The following is a 19,815-nucleotide window of genomic DNA, read 5'->3' on the forward strand; positions in this document are numbered from 1 at the left end:
AAAGAATATGGGGTGCCTGGATGGCTCAGTTGGTTAAGCGTCCAACTTGATAGAGGCTCAGATCCAAGCCCCACATTGGGCTCCATGCTCAGTGGGGTGTCTGCTCGAAATTCTCTTCCTCTACCCCTCCCCCACCCCTGCACTCTCTCTAAAATAATAAATCTTTTTTAAAAAGTAATGAAGGATTGATGCATGCTACAGTGTGGATGAGCCTCAAAAACATATTAAGTAAAACCAACACAGAATATTTTATGATTTCATTTATATGAAGAGTCCCCAGGAGGGAAATCTACGGAGACAGGCTGCAGACTGGTGGTTGGCATTGGCTGGAGGATGGGATGCAGGCAAGGGATTGCTTCAGGGGCACAGGGTTCTCATTTAGGACAGTGAAAATGTTTTAGAACTTGATACAAATCATAGTGGTTGCTTAACGCTGTGAAGGTACTAAATGCCACTGAATTTGTTATTATGTGGTGAATCTAAAAATGGTTATGTGAATTTTACTTAAATTAGATTCATGTTCTGTGTTCTTTTATATGATGGTCTGTCAGGTGTGGCCACAAAAGAACAGAAGCCCAAGAACACAAAATTTATTATACTCCAAGGTCTGAAAGAGGAGGTCACTGCCTGTCCCCCAGGGTCACAGGGGCAGCATCAGGTATGGTCAGGTGACAGAAGGCAGGACTGAGAAAACAGCTTTTCCCATGGTCTTTGTTGGAGTGGGAAAGGCAAGGCAGGATAGGGTAAACAGTTTAGGATTGGCTGGTTTGAGTATTTTCTGTGGTCTCTAAGTTGTTGGGGGGACCTCAGATGCTTCATACCTGGCTTGGGATGATTAAAGCAGAGGAATATGGCCTTCTGGGGGTGTACAGGACAAAGAGAGGAGGTATGGCCCTGAACAGGTTCGTTTGTGGATGAAAGGCATGCTCCGGGATGAGTCCTTTGCTATCTCTAAGAACTGGCTGGCCCTGGGAGGGGCAGTCTCTCCCAACTCAGAAACGGATTTTTTTAAGGACAACAAAATGGCCTAATACGAAGAACCTAAAATATATATATATATAATAACATATTGGAAAGGGAGAGAGAGGGAGAAGCAGAGAGAACCTACTGACCTAGGTTCTGGGAACAGCACTGAACCCAGAGTCCTTGCTCTCCTGGAACTCGCCTGCTAGTGGGGGCAACAGAAAATAGAAAATGAGGTAAGATAAGCTTGGGTAGTGATTGGGACTCTGAAAACAGGAAAGCAGAGTCAGGTAGTAGAACATACAGTAGGGGGTGGGGAAGCCATTTCAATAAGGTGGTCAAAGAAGGTCTCCCTGAGGAGGGAGCACGGAGCAGAGACACGTGAGTGGAGGGGAGCTCCATCTGGAAAGGCTATCTAAGGAGAGGAGGCAACAAGTGAAAAGTTCTGAGATGAGAGTGTGAGGCAGGGGGTAGATCTGAAGAGCAGGGTGGCCAGGAGGGACATGGAAAGGGTGACATGGCCAGGGCCAGATCATGCAGGCTTATGGAGACCCAGGAGGGCTTTTGGAATTGTTCTAAATTTAATGGGAAGACACTGAAGAATGAAGAGCATCAGGTGACGCAACCTCCATGTGGCACAACCACAGGGGGCGCTATGTACATGGACCACACTGTAAAGGAGTGTCTCTGGAGTTGGCTGAGTGGGCGGCCCTGCAACCCCAACTCTCCTACCCATGGCAGACATTGCTCATCAATTACAGGCCCCACTCACCCAGCACTGGATGCTCAGAATCCTTCTCCACCAGGGACCCCAGATGACCTCAGCCACTTCCTCAGAGCTGAGCGTGCCAGGCCCAGTCTCTGCCATCATTTTCCCTGACCCTTTGCTGACACAGGGACCTCCTGGGGCTGGTCTGACAGAGACACGGTGACACAGAGTGGGAGCAGACCTGATCAGTTCTTTATTGGGAAGGGGATGTTGTCTGTAATCCGACAAATCTGTGACCCCAAAAAAATCTCGAGTTCAAGACCCAGATGGGATGCTGTGAGGTCGTAGTTGCCACGGAAAAAGCCACGGGTACGGTAATTATGCCAGCGCCAATAGACCTGGATGATGCGGGCTGCGTGGAGCAAACGGCAGTATCTCTGGCGGATGCGCCACATGCGGACCAAGGACTGCAGCTTGACCGCTGCCCATTCTTGCCACAAGAAAGACTCGAGGACTGCTCGTTTTCTCTTCTCCAGCAGCTTTGCCAGCGTCACCTTCCACCAGTGCTGAATGATACATGCTCTGAGTGCTGCGTGTAGCAAGGTCCTGCGCACCAGAGTGCCCCGCCACCACGCCTGGATCTTTACGGCTTTCTGCTCTTGGTCAGGGCGCTTCTTTTTCTTTGGGGGGAGAGATTGCAAAGACAAAGAAGGGATTCTCAGGGAACATTCCTCACCCACCTCAGCTCCAGAGCATGCCAAGAAGGGCTTCCTCAGAAGTTCAGGAGCACTGGGCAGGGACCCAGTAGGCCAGATATGTTTCCTGTCTGTGCCCCTCTCTCTTAATGCACCTGGACACATCACATTGTCCCCTGAGGCTCAGGCTCCTCATCTGTAAAATGGAGCATTCTGGCACTAGCTATCCCACCATTACATGGACCTGGTTGGCCTGTCTGGAACAAGCATGCCCTGAATCATGTTCCACCTGGGTCTGGCCACCTACCTGGGCTGCATAGTCCTTCCCTCCCCCCGCCGCACCGAGACGGCTGGAGAAGCAGCATCCTTTGTTTGCTTTCATGCCTGACTCCAGCTCAACCCACAACCTGCTGTGTCCCTCTGTCAAGTCACAGTATTAGAAGTTTCTCTGCTCCACACAGTGTGGAGTCCTTCTCATCTAGCTCTCACTTTCACTTCTTTGGGTTCTCACATCTTAAACTTCAGTTAGCACGCATACAAGCACATATGTGTCTGCACTCACACACACAGTTCTAGACGGGGCTTTCCCTGTCCGTGGCAATGCCCTCCCCAAACACAGCCTCACTGTCCCATGCCCCAGCTTGGCATGGTCTGCTTCCCACTCGTCAGGGGTTCCCCTCCCTCCAACCAAGTCTCTGTGCCTCAGTCACCCCCCTTTCTCTGACCGAGAAGGAATTCGGAGGAGAGGATAACCAAGGATGAGCTGGAATGAATGCTCTGGATAGGGCAAGCATTCATCCTGGTTGGCCTGGGACATTCTCAGTTTATGCTTATTATTCCTGAGGAATCATTCATAGCACTACCTGTCACATACAAATGGAACCTGGTTCAGATGACAGATTCCAGGATCAAGCCATGCTATGGGGCACAGAGAAGACAACCCATCAGTCCTTGAGAATAGGAGTCACCCTCAACTTTGAGGGCCTTCAGTGACCTACCTTTGGTGGACGGGGTGGGGGTGGAGATGGAGGAGGTGTGGGTGGAGGCTCTTTTTTCTTTTTCTTCTGTTTTTCTTTCTCTTTCAGCAATGTGGTTTCATCAACATCTTCTATTATGATTTCACAAAAGTGGCCATCCTTCTGTAATCAGAGTTTAGAGGGGAAAGGTATGGGTAGGTGTTCTCTGTACAACTTTGTGCCACATCCGCCTCATACTCAACTTCCTGCCTGGCCCAGAGTCCCTAGATGTAGAACTTGCATCCTGAGTTAACTGTGGGAATCCACCTTCCCCTGCCTGCAATTCCGGGTGGCTCTCTCTTACACAAAACCGAATGCCCATGACTTGGTTATAGATGGTTCAAAGCCCCTCAGGTCTGTAATCCCTTAAATTTCCCATGGTTAGGAGCGTAATGGTTCCATTGCTCCCAGGTCTGTACTCTCCCAGCCGCAGCCTGGCAGGAAGAGACAGGGATATGATGTCATAAGGGCACCTATGACTCAGGCACCAGGATGGTTCCAGACAGTTGAGTTCTTTTTGGTGAAAATATGGAAGTCCTTGCCCACTCTTTCCTACCATAAGTGCCCAAAATTTGGCAAAAAAGGCAGCACACAGAAAATACTGCCCACGGACACAAAAGTGTATAGAGACAGTCATTTCCAGGCTGGTCGATAAAAACATAAATTTGAGACAATTTAAACATCCATTAATAGAGCATTCAATTAGATGCATTTCATTTCAATCAAACAATGGAACCAAGTAATGATTAGAAAGAATGAGTTTTCAGCAAAATCTTAAACAAGCACTTCACTAAAGATTTATGAATGGCTAGGAAGCACATGAAAAGATCCCCAACATCAGTCACACGGGAAAGGAAAATCAGAACCACAGTTACTCAGTTCTTTATTCACCTCTTCTCAGCAAAAGGATAATCCTAATGACTCAGCACACTATTATCTGACGTGGAAATCTCTCCAGATTATATGTGCTTTTTTCAAATTGAAGCACAGTTAACACACCCGGTTACATTAGTTTCAGGTGTACAACACAGTGACTGGACACGTTTAACCCCTGCTATATTTTTATCCGCCACCTTATTTTCAACTTTTCATCACATTTTGTTAACAAAATAGAGGTGTCTTTTTTTCCCTCAGCATTCTTATATTTATTCAAATTCAAAAATCAAAATTTGATTCCCGTACCGCTAGGGCACACAGAGCACATACAATCATATACAGAGCGCATATAACAGCGAAGAGCAAACCCCCTGGGAAACCTTCTAGAATAGCAGTCACCCTGAAAGAATTCTGAAGACCAAGAGCTGCTAATGAAGGAATGTGCTGAAGTCAGCCTTCCTCCCACAGGCCAGATGCGGAGCCTGGGGGCCAGGTCACTCTCGTTCAGCTCAGTTTGTGGCGCCATCTCGGGACTGTCCCCACCACAACAGCTTCTCGTGCTTTCACGCCATCCTCCTTCTGGACAGTGCCGGGAAGTTTGGTTTCTGTGCATGTGCGTGGGGAAAGGTGACAGCGCCACAGGCTCCCAAGGCACGCCATCGGCGTGGGAGCGCGCCTTCCCAGGCAAAGCGACAAGACCCGTGTGGGTGGCGGAGGGACGGTCCCAGCTTGCGGAGAATACCCTTTGGGTAACACCATTTCTCTCTCTTTAAAAAAAAAAAAAAGTATTAAATTCAATATGCTGGCTAACTGAACATAAAAAAAATAAACAGTATTAAATTCAGATGCACACAGAACCACAAAAATAGTAATCTATTATGTTTTATTATGAACACATCTTGAATTCTTACCTTGCTCTTTTACCAAGGGTATTAACGTTTTTGGAAACATCTAAACAAGAGACTTATCAATCAAAATAATTCTGCAGAATCTTGCTGAAATGACCCAGAGAAGAATGTGAAATGGTGTTCCCGGGTCCCATTGTACAGAATCTCTGTGACTTCCTGGAATTCTAGAAATCTCCAGTGCAGCCATATGCTGAGCGGACCGGATGCAAAATGTTCAGCAGGTAGCTCAGACGGCTTTCAGCATTTGTGTGAAAGAACTGCCTTTGCCTCACAGAGGAGATCCAACACAGAGTCAGTATCTCGAGGTGGAAAGTCAGGACAGGGGACAAAGGCACTGAGCAATCAGTGAGCTCCAGGGAGAGCAGCCTCTGGAAAGAGAAGCACCAAGACAGGGATGCTGCTGCCCACTGATGGCCCTTCCTTGGATGTCCAAGGTCAGTGCGATCCTGGTCGCACCAGGGCTAGAGGAGATGCATGAAAGAATCTCACTGTGATCTTTCGTCTTCAGAATAACATCTGGGCCACCACCACCTCGGCTGAGGATCTACGCATCTGCTCCTTGGTCAGCTCAGAGCCCCCGCGGGCGACCTGCGGCTGCCCGGCCTCCTCGCTCACCGTCAGCTTCCTGGAGAGGTATATGCCCGTGGCCTGATCCTCCTGGAGGAATCTCTCCACGTCTTTCTACGCTTTTGTGTATTTGTACTTAACAATGAGTTCAGACCCCCGATGGCGAACCTCTGCGTCCTGCTGGGGGAGGCGGTATGTGGAGTCGAGGTTTTGCAGAGTTTTTCGGGGGTTGAGAGTCTTCTGCTTCACGAGATGCTCCAGAAGCAAGACAAGCTGGTCTGGGAGGAGCTTTGCAAACACTTCTTTGGTCTCCCTTTGTTTCTGTTTTCAGGGTCTCTGGTCACTCGTATTCATTTCTTGACCGTGTGAGCCTGGCGCTCCCTCTGCAGTGGCTCACCCCCTAGAAGGGGAGGGTGGGGGGGAGCTGGCTGTCAGCAGAGCAGGAGGAGTGCGGGGGCCCGCAACACCTAAGGCACAGCTCGGGAGGTGGGCGGCAGGGGCGATAAAATAAATCAAGGTGTCTCTTGATTCAGCAAGGAAGTCTGTATTTTTAATAGATGAATGCTGCAAATTCACATTTATCATGATTTCTAATATGACTGGAGTTATTGTGATACTGTTTTATGGCTTCCACGCCTGGTTTTCCCAGGAAGTGGCCACAGAAGGGAGGAATGCTTTGTGTCGCAGCCCCCGGGGAGGGAGGGTGTTGCCCCTCAGCTCCTGGCCTGGCCTTCCCAGCTGGCTCTGGCTACAGACAGACTCTCTGTTGTCCTACCCTGAGTGGAGGAGATGCCTGGGCCGGGGATGCAGAATAATAAAGCCCAAGTCCTATAGTCCCTGGGGACAAGCATTAGACCATGTTCCCTGTCCTTATTTGCATCCCAGTGAGCCTGAAACCTAGGGTCTATTTTAGAGAGGAGATTTTCCAGCTCTGCCTTGGGTGGACTAGACCCAGCCCCCCACCCCCTTCTATGTAGTAGATTTCCATAAGTGGTCATCAGGTTGGGTAGCCTAGGGTATCCTACGTCATGGCCTTCTTTATTTCAAGCTCCATCTGGCTTCGCGGACCGTACAGTTGTAACAGGAATCAAGGAGGGACCTGGTAACATTGTCTGGGGGCCTGAATCTAGGGGCAGCTACATCCATATTTGCCCCTTGAAAAACGGGCCTCCAAGAGATAACCATGTCAAATCCCTGGAACCTGGAAGGTTACCTCCTACAGTAAAAGATGGGATTAAGTGAAGGGTCTTGCGAGGAGGGGCTCATCCCGGATTATCTGGGTAAGACCTACATGCGATCACATGCATGCCTCATCAGAGAGAGGCTGTGGGAGTTTTGAGAGAGACACAGAAGGAAAGATGACGTAAAGATGCAGGCAGAGATCACAGCGGAAGCTGGAAGAGGCGAGGAAGGAATTCTGTAGAGCTTCTTGGGGGAATCTGGCTCTCCTGATGCCTCGATTTCAGGCTCCAGCCTACAGAATGTCAAGAGAACACATTTCTATTGTTTTAAGCTCCCATGTTTGTGGTACTGTGTCCCAGCAGCCACGTAAACTCATACACCCCCTAAATTTAAGTAGGGCAGTGAAGTCTCTTTTTTGCTTAAGCTAAGTCGGTTTTCTATCATTTGCAACTGAAAGAGTCCTAATTCAGACAGGAGTTTAAGAGAAGAGAGAGAGGCAAAAGAATAGAGTGTTATCTGAGCACAATGGAGGAGAGAAGAGGGGGAGCTAAAGCAGGGGGAGGGGGTAACGAGCTCCATCGGTGCCGCTAGGCAGGCACTGCCCCGGGAAGGAAAGGACAGGTGGAGACAGCGCAGCAATGGGAATTTTATCCAGGCCACATGGTGGTAATAATCATTGATGGGACTGTTACAATGATCAGTTATGACATAGGAATATCCATGCCATTATCTTCAACTGTGTGTGTGCGTGTGTGTGTGTGCACATGTGTGTGTCAGAGAGACAGAGACACACAGAGAGACAGAGGCCAGAGAGAGGAAGCTGATCTGAGACATAACCCAAAGCTGCCAATCTAAGTCTGCCTGAAAACCTAAATGATGGAGCACCAGCTTTTTGAGAGGAAAGGTGGCAAATAGGGACAAGCCAAATTCCATTACCTAATAGAGCAACACTGGGCCTTGTTTGTTTTATGCAAAGACATAAAAATCTTGGCCACATACTAAGAAGGAGTCAAGGTAATTGGAGGTTGGGGGCAGGTGCTAGAAAAAGCAGAACTTGCCTGAGGAAGGAGAAGGAAAAAGAAGGGGGAGTGGTCCCTTCTCAAACCCATGAAATTGCCAAATGTGCAGGAGCCCTTTATTGGTACATGCAAGGGCAGATCCAGCCACGGGGAATGCCCAGCCATGAGGGGGGATGTCTACACATCCTACTGGTGGCAGGTGCAGCCATAGGGAGATGTCTACACATTGGAAGAATGTCTAGCCATGGGTGGGAACATTTAGCCATAATGAGGATGTCCAGTCATGGAAAGAGGTCCTGCCATGGGGTCGAAGCTCAGCTGTGATTAGGGATGTCCAACCATGAATAAAGATATCTCTCAGAAGCTCAGCTGAGCTGGAGAGAGTTGAGAGTTGGCAAGTATCAGAGTAGATGTCCTGACTGTGACCTTGAGGCCCTCAGGGGAAGAGGAGGACAGGAGACTACTTGAGGCCACTTGAGCCTGAGATGGGTGCCCTGGCTGGTCCTTGAGGCTTCATGGGTTTTTTGGCCTGTGTGGGTCCTGCTCTCCCAGAAGGCTAATAACTGGGTACCTGGAAGATGGGCCAGACACAGGGGATTCAGCCACAATGAGGGAGTTTACTGTCACCCCAATTCCACTATCCTCGTCAAAGATGATTGCTAAATTTTATAGTGTTTATTTCTCTAATCCTCTCCTTTTAAAAATAATGCCTTTATAACACATACATAGAATATGTACCTAGATAGGAACCCATATTATACAATTAAATTTGTTTTACTTACACCTTCCCTGTCAGTCCATAGAGAACAAACTCATTCTTTGTGGTTTTGTTATTTCTTAGTGGGGTTTGATGAGTTTTCACAATTCTGTATTCCCTGGTAACCACCACCCAAAACAAGACACAGCAAATTTCTGTCTCTTTGTGCTGTTTGTAGGCAATACCACTTACACCCCCACCCAGATGTAAACTGTTCTGAATTATTTTACCTATAGTTTAGTTTTGCCTGTTTTCTAAGTTTTTGTAAGTGGAATCATCCTGTAAGTATGATTTCATGTCTGGTATCTTTCATGTCTGGCTTCTTCAATTTAGCTTAACATTTTTGAGATTCACCTATGCTGTTGTGGGAGTCAGTAGTTTACTAATTCTTGTGTTAAATTTTCTTTCTTTTTTTTAAAGATTTTATTTATTTATTTATTTATTTATTTATTTATTTGAGAGAAAGAGCACAAGCAGGGGGAGTGGCAGGCAGAGGGAGAGGGAGAAGCAGGCTCCCCACAGAGCAGGGGGAGCCCGATGTGGGACTCGATCCCAGGACCCCCGGATCATGACCTGAGCTGAAGGCAGTCGCTTAACTAACTGAGCCACCCAGGCACCCTTGTGTTAAATTTTCTAAGTCCTATGAATTTGACTCCCTTAGGTACCTCATGTACATGGAATCATACAGTATTTTTCTTTCTGTGACTGGCTTATTTCACTCAGCATAATGTTCTCAAGGTTTATCCATGCTGTAGCGTATGCCAGAATTTCTTTCCTTTTAAAGGCTGAATAATGTTCCATTGCGTGTATATACCACATTCTGTTTATCTATACATTCATCAATGGCCACTTGGGTTGCTTCCATATTTTAGCTATCATGAACAATGCTGCTATGAACACGGGTGTATAAACATCTCATTGAGACCTGTTTTCAATTATTTGGGGTATATACCCAGAAGTGGGATTGCTGGATCATATGGTAGTTCTATTTTTAATTTTTTGAGGGCCCACCATACTGTTTTCTACAGTGGCTATACCATTCTACATTCCCACCAACAATGCATGAGGGTTCCAGTTTCTCCACATTCTCACCAACATTTGTTATTTGCTGGGTTTTTTTTTTTAAAATAATATCCATCCTAATGAGTGTGAGGTGTGTCTCACTGTAGTTTTGATTTGCACTTCCCCCATGATTAGTGATGTTGAGCATCTTTACATGGACTTATTGGCCATCTGTATGTCTTCTTTGGAGAAATGTTTATTTAGGTCCTTCTCTCATTTTTAAATTGGGTTGTTTCTTGTTGTTGTTGAATTTTAGGAGTTCTCTATATATTCTTGATATTAATCTCTTACCAGATACATGATTTCAAATATTTTCTCCCATTCTGTGGGGTGCCTTTTTACTCTGATGATAGTGTCTTTTAATGAACAAAATTGTAGTCTAATTTGTCTTTTTTCTTTTGTTTCCTGTGCCTTTGGTGCCATATCCAAGAAACCATTGCCAAGTCCAATGTGCAATTTTTACCCTATGTTTTCTTCTGAGAGTTTAAGAGAGTTTTAGGTCTTACAGTTAGGTGTTTGATCCACTTTGAATTTTTTTATATGGTGTTAGATAAGGGTCCAAAGTCCTTCTTTTGCATATAGAGAACCAGTTTTCCCAACACCATTTTTTTGAAAGCACTGTCCTTTCCTTATTGAGTGGTCTTGGCATCCTTGTCAAAAATCACTTGACCATATATGTGAGGACCATATATGGGGGCTCTCTGTTCTATTCGTTGGTCTGTCTTCATGCCAGTACCACAGTGCCTTGATTACTGTAACACTGTGGTAACTTTAAAAAAATTTTTTTGTAGTAATTTTTGAAATCAGGAATCAAGGATGTGTGAGTCCCTCAGCTTCGTTCTTTTTCAAGACTGTCTTGGCTATTTAGAGTTCTTTGAGATCCCATATAAATTTTATATTTTTATTTATTTTTCAAACAAGAAGTCTCACATATTTATTACTGAACCAACCTACCAGTGCAGAAGCATAGTAACAGAGAAAAATCATTTCTTCAATAAAGCACATCTATTGTTCAGATAGTAGTGATGTTTACACATGACCTTCATTCAGCATGAATATATATGTACCATCTCATGTTTGATCCCTTATAGACCTAGCTTCATTCTTCTCCAGTGCCTCCTCTTGGAGTTGTACCTGCCTTTATTACCAGTTTTCATCTGAATCCCCAGAGGAATGGGATGATTCTGCTTATGTTTCTTGGTCAAGAATCGCTTGATCTTGAAAGTCTTGTGAGAAGACATGGCAAGGAAGAGTCAACTGCACACACCACAACTGTGGAGAAAAGAAGAGAAGATTCCATATGGATTTTAGAATGGATTTTTTTCTATTTTTTCTGAAAAAAAAAAGTTTTTGGAATTTTGATTGGGATCGCATTGAATCTGTAGATTATCTTGGGTAGTACTGACAACTTTACAATATTAAGTCTTCTAATCCATGAATGTGGCATGTGTTTCCATCTATTTTTGTCCTCTTTAATTATTTTCAGCAATGTTTTGTAGTTTTAATTGAACTCTTGTCTTTCATTTTCTTGGTTACGTTTGTTCCTATTTTATTCTTTTTTATGTTACTGCAAATGAATTTTTTATAATTTCCTTTTCAGATTGTTCATTGTTAGTGTATAGGAATACAACTGATTTTTATCATTGACTTTGCATCCTGCTACTTTGCTGAATTCATTTATTAGTTATAACAGTTATTTAGTGGAATCTTTAAGGTTTTCTACATATAAGATCCTATCATCTATGAACTGAGATAATTTTATGTTTTCCTTTACAATTTGGATGCCTTTTATTTCTCTTTCTTGCCTAATTGCTCTGGCTAACACTATGTTGAAATAGAAGTGGTGAAAATAGACATCCTCATCTTGTTCCTGACCTTAGAGGAAAAGCCATTAGTCTTTCACCATTGAGTATGATGTTCACTGTGGGTTTTTCATATGTGGCTTTTATTATGTTGACTTAGTTTTTTTCAACTCCTAGTTTGTCGAGTGTTTTTATCACGAGAAGGTATTGAATTTTGTCAAATGCTTTTTCTGCATCAGTTGAAATGATCATGTGGGTTTTTCCTTCATACTGTTAATGTGGTATATTATATTGATGGGTTCTGTATGTTGAACCATCCTTGCGTTTCAGGAATAAACCCCACTTGGTCATGTGTATAATCCTTTTAATATGCTGCTGAATTCAGTTTGCTGGTATTTTTTTTTTTAAAGGATATGACACTGTTTTGTTTTGTTTTTTAAAGATTTTATTTATTTATTTGACAGAGACATAGTGAGAGAGGGAACACAAGCAGGGGGAGTGGGAGAGGGAGAAGCAGGCTTCCCGCCAAGCAGGGAGCCCGATGTGAGGCTCGATCCCAGGACCCTGGGATCATGACCTGAGCCAAAGGCAGACGCTTAACGACTGAGCCACCCAGGTGCCCCTGCTGGTATTTTTTTTAAGGATTTTTGCATCAATGTTCATAAGGGATATTGGTTCAAAGTTTTCTTTCTAGCCAGCCCTGCACATGCTTTTCATGGCCTGATCCTTTGTCCTTGGGTACTTGATGATGTCCTTCTGTGGGTACCTGAAGATGTCCCTCTCAGCTAAATCTAGATGCCACCCAGCACATATCTCGCAAGCTCTCCTCAGTGCCTCACAGACAAACACACTGTTTATTTTTATTTTTTAGATACTGTACATGAAGAACACAAAATAACCAAGTAGGCATTGCGGCAAAGTTTATAAAACTCTTGGTCCTTACTACACATGAGATGGTACAGGAAACCCAGGCATCCACAGGTTTGTTTTAATATCTCGGGGCTGGTACGGCCATTTTCTTCCATAGGCAGCCAGCGCCTCAAGATTTGCTGCACCAGCCAGGGCCAGGATACGCTCCCCCAGGACTTCCTTCCTGGCAGACCAGCTTCTCCTGGGCTTTTACCCACCCATCTAGATGTCTGCCATGGGACTGGGTCAGGAGGAGATTTTCCTTTGTTTTCCCTCATGGCTTCCCTTGGACTAACTCACGTGATGGAGGACAAATACAAGTAAGAGGATGTTCTGGAGATGCAGGTAAAGAAATAGTCATAAAATGGAACACCTTGAAGATGTGAATGGAATTCAAGGCAGCTCTGGGGCTCTCAGGGTGTTGGTGGCATTCATTCTGGGCTACATTCTCCAGTTTGGTAACTTTTTAAAATTTTTATTATTATTTTTTAAAGATTTTATTTATTTACTTGTCAGAGAGAGCAAGCACAAGCAGGGGAAACGGCAGGCAGAGGGAGAAGCAGGCTCCTCGCTGACCAGGGAGCCTGATGCGGGGCTCGATCCCAGGACCCTGGGATCATGACCTGAGCCGAAGGCAGATGCTTAACTGACTGAGCCACCCAGGCATCCCCTTTTTTTTTTAATTTAAATTCAATTAGCCAACATACATTACATCATTAATTTCAGACGTAGAGTTTAGTAATTCATCGGTTGCATGTAACACTCACTGCTCATCACATTCCAGTTTGGTAACTTTTTATGTTCTAACTTCTCTTGCTACTACCATTTCTTTGTGATCTTTATTTTCTTTGGTTTCTCTGCCTTGTAACATTGATTACTGCAGAATTTGGGCTTGGCCATGACCACTCATGACCCTCACGCATCTATGCATGAGATCCTCAGCTCTGCTACTTCCTTTCCAGCTGTCTTTACTTTTTACAATTCAAACTTCAGGGAACAAGAATGTTTTCTCTCTCTTGTTTAAAGATTTTAAAATTTTTAAATAATCTCAACACCCAATGTGGGGCTCAAACTCACAACCCCAAGATCAGGAGTCGCACGCTCTCTCAACTGAACCAGCTAGGCGCCCCACGAATGTTTTCTGGTAGTGTTGTGTGTGTGCTTGAAAGCAAGGCTTTTTTTTTTTTTTTTTTGTCTGCTTGATTCTATGAGTGTCCGAGATAGGTAGAAGTGTAGAATTTTCTACTTGTCTCTGTAATTCTATCAGTTTTTTACTTTATGTTTTGAAGTTATTTGTTGAATACATACAAACTCCCAGTTATTATCGTTTCTTAGAATAATGTTCCTTTCGTTGGTTTAAAACAGGAGCTGCAAAGTTCTTCTGTAAAGAGCCAGATAGTAATACGCTGGGCTCTGCCAGCCATCCAGGCTCTGTGGCAACTACTCAACCCGCCACTGTAACGCCACAGCGACCACACACAAAATAAAACATTTCCTATAAAAACAGGTAGTGGGTCGGATTGGCCAGTGGGCCTCAGTTTGCTGACCCCTAGCACAAAACACTATTACTCCTTTTAATGATTAAATTTCATCTTATGTCCTATTTATTCTATTCTATGTTATGTTACAATAGCTTTCTTTTGTTGAGAATTTGCCTGATAAATCTTTACCCTTTTGTTTTCAAGCTTCTGTGTTACTTTGTCGTAGGTGTCCCTATTCTACACATTTCGTAGATGCATTTAACGTATTGAATTCCATCTAGGAACCTGCGTTTTAATTGCTGAGTGAATGCGTTACACTTACGGTGATTGCTAATATATTTGGACTTCTTTCTGTCCTCCGTCTGAAAGTTCAGATCTGTCCCACCCCCGGCAGGTAGGTTAGTCATCAAACTCAAGACACAATGGACTTTAATCTAGCACGAAGTTTACTTAGCTCTGCAGAAAACGCAGGCCAGGAAATCAGCACGCATGGCAACGGCAGTCTCCTCAGGAGTCCACGCAGGCAGGTGCTTGCTCCTCCCCGCCGTCCACCCACAAGGAGCACCCTGGCACGGAGAACTCTCTCTTAGTTGCCTACTGGTCTTGTACATCATTCCAGTCCCACAGTCACAAGGTCAGCATTATAACTTGCGGCTCTCCCAGTCCCGAGGTTTCAGAGTAACCAAGACAGATAACCCGCCCCTGGTTCATGGCTTTCTGTCAAGCACACTCAAGACACATGACAAGGGAAACCTGAGGCCAAGGCCTGATTGGTCTTACTGGTAAGGACACAGTGGGCCACCTTAGATTCAGACAGTTTATGACTCAGACAGACAGTGAAAGCAAGATTAGCCAAAGTGCCAGGTCCCTGTGGTTCTTGTCCCACAGAACAACAGGGATGACATGAAATAAAAGGGCCAGATGACAGCAATGCATTTTGTCACTGAGGAGCCTGATCTAGGCTGTGGCCTAGTGGTTTTATCTTCTGCAGCCCTACTTGGGGGAGGCTGGCCAGAGAGCCCTGCTCCTCATTGGAACCCAGGGGGAGAAGGCAACTGTCTCATGATAGCCTCCCAGGGAAGACAGCAGCTCCTCATAAGCCCCCCATCTTCTCCTGTTCCAGCAGGATCCCAAGGCATCCGGCCAAGACTCAGATTCCCTGTGGTTCAAGCTTCTGCCTTCGTAACCTATGTGGATATATGCAAGCCTGCCATGGCAAGATCATTCCTCTATAGCTCTATCCCCTGATTCTCGTGTGTCCACTAAGATGTCTCAGGGGCCCAGGCCACTCCATACCCTCATTAGTTGTGCAGTTTGGGGCCTGAGCCTTATTTGTCTTAAGGCAGCATTGGATGAATGACCATAACATGACTCCTAGGTGGGTGATCAGGCCCACTGAGTACTGGACTGCAGCCATGCTCTGCAGTCTGGAGCCGAGCCAGTTGAGTAGGTCATTCATCCAGATGCGGCAGAGATGTTGGCAAAAGCACACATCCGACCTCCCCTAGCCAGCTGAGAGCCCAGAGTAATGCCATTGTCTATCACCAATCCCACTAGAAAGCTTAGCATGATTAGCAGTCTGTGAAAAGGTATAAAAGAGTCCAAAAAAACAGGATGAAGCTGCAGGGAATCATACCAGTGTTCAGAAAGTCCATCTTGTTCTGTTATCTCAAATGGAGGCTATTCCTTTCTGGAATCAGCAGATGCTGGTGGGTTTTGAGAGTTTTCATTTCAAGGTTCTCATTTGTCAGTGAGGGTGGTGGTGGCAGTCTGGGTGATGTTGACCAGATGCCCTGCAGACAAGAGCTGAGAGAGAGTAATGGTCCCTCCAGCCCTGACCCTTGGGGTCTAAGGTGTTTTCTTTTGCAGGGGAAGGCAGAAGGAGAGGGAGAATCTTAAGCAGACTCCACAACCATCGCAGAGCTGGACATGGGGCTTGATTTCACGACCCTGAGATCATGACCTGAGCTGAAATCTAGAGTTGGATGCTTAACTGACTGAGCCACCCAGGCACCCCTAAGGTGCTCTCTTCTTAATTCAACTTCCTTCAGCAAGAATCTGGTTCTGTGGTCATCCTCACGTACCTTGTGCCGTCCCAGCATACCTCCCGTGTCCTGACATGTGGGCCATATCATCACCACCTCAGGAGTTGTCACCTCATAGTCGTGATCAGACTCTTTCCATAGTCGTGATCAGAAGGAAAGGATCTCTGACAAGGCAGCCTGGAAGCCACCTTTGGAAGTAGAGATGTCTGTGGGAAGAGCCCAGGCCCGCTTCTGCCCTTGACTCACAAGGTCCTTCCTCATTGCTGGAAAAATCTCAATCATCCTCTCTAGGCATTTCACATCTCTGCGGCACGTCTCCTAAATTTCTCTGACTTCATCCTCCTCCCCCTCCCCCTCTCTTCCTCTGCTTCTGCCACACCAGCCTTGTTGGTGTCCCTCAAACATGCCAGATTCAGTGTCTTAACACCTCTCCACCCCCGAGATGCCTGCAGAGCTTCCTCCCCGCCTCCTTCACCTCAAAGTGATTTCACCCACTCTCTGACTACCATATAAAAGTGAGACCTCCTTTCCATCCAGCATGCTCTGTCTCCCCCTGCCTGACTTTTCCTCATAACATTACTATCCAAACACTCTCTACATAACTGTTCCAGAAGCACAGGAATCTTGCCTGCTTTTTTTTACTGTTGGATCCCCAGCCCCTACAACACTGTGGCACAGAGTGGACGCTCAATAAACAAGTGTTGAGTGAATACCTTTGGTCCAAACCAGTAAAATGAATCCCACTGAGCACAGGCCATTCAGCCTTGGGACACAGACAAGTGCCTTCCCTGGGCCACAGGGCCTAGTCATGGATTCCAAGCAACACTAAGCAAAGAACTTTTGTTCATAGATTCACTCATTTGTCCATGCAACAATCATTGAACCCCCTACTATGTGCCAGGTACTATTATAGGTACTTGTTAAAGCCAAGAGTAAGACAGGGAGAAAGTCCCTACCTGTACAGAGGTCACATTCCAGGGAGGAAAACAAACCACCAAATAAATGTGCTTTCCATGCATTGGGACAGGTGGCCATTTGTGATTGCTGTGCACTGACAAAGGGGTTTATGGATCACACTGTCTAGTTTTGACAATGCTAACCCTCACCAACAAGGGCCAGTGTGTTACAAAGATTCCTCCAAAAAAATCCTACACAGAAGTGTTACTAACTCACAAGCACAAGCTACCCAACGAAACCCTGGTGATGAAATTTTTCTAGCCTCTGGAGGGAGCTCCTCATCAGCCAAAATAAGATGCCATGGAAAATGCTCTTAGAAAACGGATGTTTTGAAATATTTCCTTTACATGATTTTGTTGCCAAAAATTCACTCACAAAAACTCTTATAGCTGAACACTTAAAACTTTGAAAATATAATTTCCTCATCTATTTATCATTTACGTATCTCTCACCTCTACGCCCCTCAAATTGTATTAGTTGTCAGTGCTCAGGACAAAAGAATTAACTAACAAACTGTTAGATGTATGAAATGCAGGGAGAATAGGATCATTATTGTAAGAGATTTCAACATCATTAACCAAAACTAAGGACATAGGGGAACTGAATAAATAATAAACAAAATTCATGAGACACATGCAGAACTTTAGATTTTTCAAATAGAGTAATCATTTATTTCATACATCCACAGAATATTTACAAAGGAGTGGCACATACTTGACCAGCAAGAAAAGCTTAATTTACAAGTATAATCAGTGATCATGTCTAGGGTTATGTCAGAAACAAATAAGTTAAAATTTTTTAAAAGTCTCATCTCATTGGAAATTAAGGAAAACCTTCGATGGAAGGCAAAACCAAAATAAAATTGCAAACTACCAAAAGAGCAAAAAGAAAAAGAAGACTACTTCTTTTTTTTCTGAGAAGAGACTATTTCCTAACAAAGCCTGGGCTTGGAGGGCTGTCATAGTCTCGAATGCCTCCAATTATCAAGAAAGATAGACCAAAAATGTGCAAACCCAGTACTCATCCCTCAAATGAAAACAAAAACAGAAACAACAGAAGAATCCAAAAGAAATGACAGGGGCGCCGGCTCAGTTGGTTAAGCGGCTGCCTTCAGCTCAGGTCATGATCCTGGGGTCCTGGGATTGAGCCCCACGTCCGGCTCCCTGCTCAGTGGAGAGCCTGCTTCTCCCTCTCCCTCTGCCTGCTGCTCTGCCTACTTGTGCTCTCTCTCTATCTGTCAAATAAATAAATAAAATCTTTTAAAAAAAAAAAAGAAATGAGGACAAAGGAGATAATTTTTAAAAGCTCAAATTACTGAAACAGAAACCCTCCCCCTTCAAAAAAAAAAAAAAACACACAGGAAAGATAAATGAGCTTAAAAGCTGTTATTTGAAAAAGACTAATAAAATAGATAAACTTCTATGAGCCAGATTTTTTAAAAAAGAGAGAGGGTAAAAATATACAAGATAAGAAATGAGAGCTGGGGAATGACTACAGATGTGGGGAAGATTAAAATTATTTGGAGAGAGTATTCTGTGCAATTTTATGGCTAACCAAATTTGAAACTATTGAGGAAATGGATGATTTCTTAGCAAAACATATATTATCAAAATCAACCCAAGAAAATTTGAAAACTTGAATAGATCAATTACCACAGAAGATTATATTTATTATGTATTAAATATTGCCTGGGAACCAGATGGTTTCATGGCTGAGTCTTATTTAACATTTACAGAGGCGACAATTCCAAATCTATTTAAATGATTCCACATAATAGAAAAAAAAAGAAGGAAAACTCTCCAGTTCATTTCATGAAGCCAACTTAACATTAACACCAAACCTGATAAAGATAGGCCCCAAAAAGAAAGCTAGATAGACGAGGGGTTGGCAAACTTTTCCTGTAAAGAGCCAAATAGTCTATATTTAAGGTTTGCAGGCCATACGGTGTCTGTTACAACTACTCAACTCTGTGCTGGAGCACAAAGACAGCCACAGACATTACGTAAATAGATGAGTGTGGTAGTGTTCCAATAAATCTTTATTATGGATACTGAAATTTGATATAATTTTCAAGTGTCACAAAATATTATTCTTCTTCTGGTTGTTTTTTTCTTTCCTCAGCCATTTAAAAATGTGAAAACCATTCTTAGGTCGTGGGTTGTACCAAAATGGGCATTGAGCCAAACTTGGCCTGGCCGTGGAGGGTGGGGTGGGGGGGGCAATAGTTTGCTGACCAATGACCAATGTAATAGCCCATTCTCACTAATCATTGTAGATGTAAAAATGTAAAATAAAACATTGCCAGATAGAATCCAGCAATATGTCAAAAGAATAATACAATAAGATTAAACAAAGTTTATTCCAGGAATGGCCTGATATCAGGAAGAATTAGCGTGTGTCCTTAGTGAACAATTTAAAGGAAAAATGAATAGCCTCTTGATCAAATCAATATATGCCAAAAGGATGCTTATAAAGTTCAGCAGCTAATCTTAATAACATTCTGGATAAAACTGGAATAGGAAGAAACTACTTAAAATTGATGAAAACTTATTTTGTTTTGTTTGAGGCAAACAGCATTCTAAATGGTGGTGGGAAAGAAAACTATTACCAATAAAATTACCAATAAAATCAGGAACCTGACAGGGATGCCTATCATTCCCATTATACACAGTGTTTTGGTTCCAGCAAATGCAATAGAATGGGAAAATCAGTATAAATTTTGAAAAGGAAATAAAAATTATTTCTTTCTGCTGCTGATATAATCATATACCTAGAAATTCCAAGGGAATCTAATGAGAAAAAACAATCAATGAGAAATAATAGAACATTTGATGTGTGGCCTGATATAAAATAAATATATAGAAATC

The 19,815-nt window shown here is 44.1% G+C and overlaps 2 long non-coding RNA genes across 3 annotated transcripts in view; both read right to left on the minus strand.

Moving 5' to 3' along the window:
- Positions 1-1,902: 1,902 nt before the first annotated feature.
- On the minus strand, positions 1,903-3,636 carry LOC118524661 (uncharacterized). Its single transcript, XR_013443811.1, has 2 exons — positions 3,366-3,636; positions 1,903-2,352 (listed from the first exon to the last, which is right to left on the minus strand). It is a non-coding gene; the product is annotated as an uncharacterized LOC118524661 (long non-coding RNA).
- A 7,039-nt stretch (positions 3,637-10,675) lies between these two features.
- The window catches only part of LOC144380061 (uncharacterized), a 29,677-nt gene continuing 20,537 nt past the window's right edge, over positions 10,676-19,815 (minus strand). The window contains exon 2 of one of the 2 annotated variants that reach the window (XR_013443814.1): positions 10,676-11,026. This is a non-coding gene — a long non-coding RNA (uncharacterized LOC144380061). Of the gene's footprint in view, positions 11,027-17,590; positions 18,183-19,815 lie in introns of those variants that run through there. The other variant, XR_013443812.1, reaches the window with a different exon arrangement.

The sequence above is a fragment of the Halichoerus grypus genome, chromosome 1, assembly GCF_964656455.1.
Source record: "Halichoerus grypus chromosome 1, mHalGry1.hap1.1, whole genome shotgun sequence".
In the NCBI taxonomy this organism is placed as follows: Eukaryota; Metazoa; Chordata; class Mammalia; order Carnivora; family Phocidae; genus Halichoerus; species Halichoerus grypus.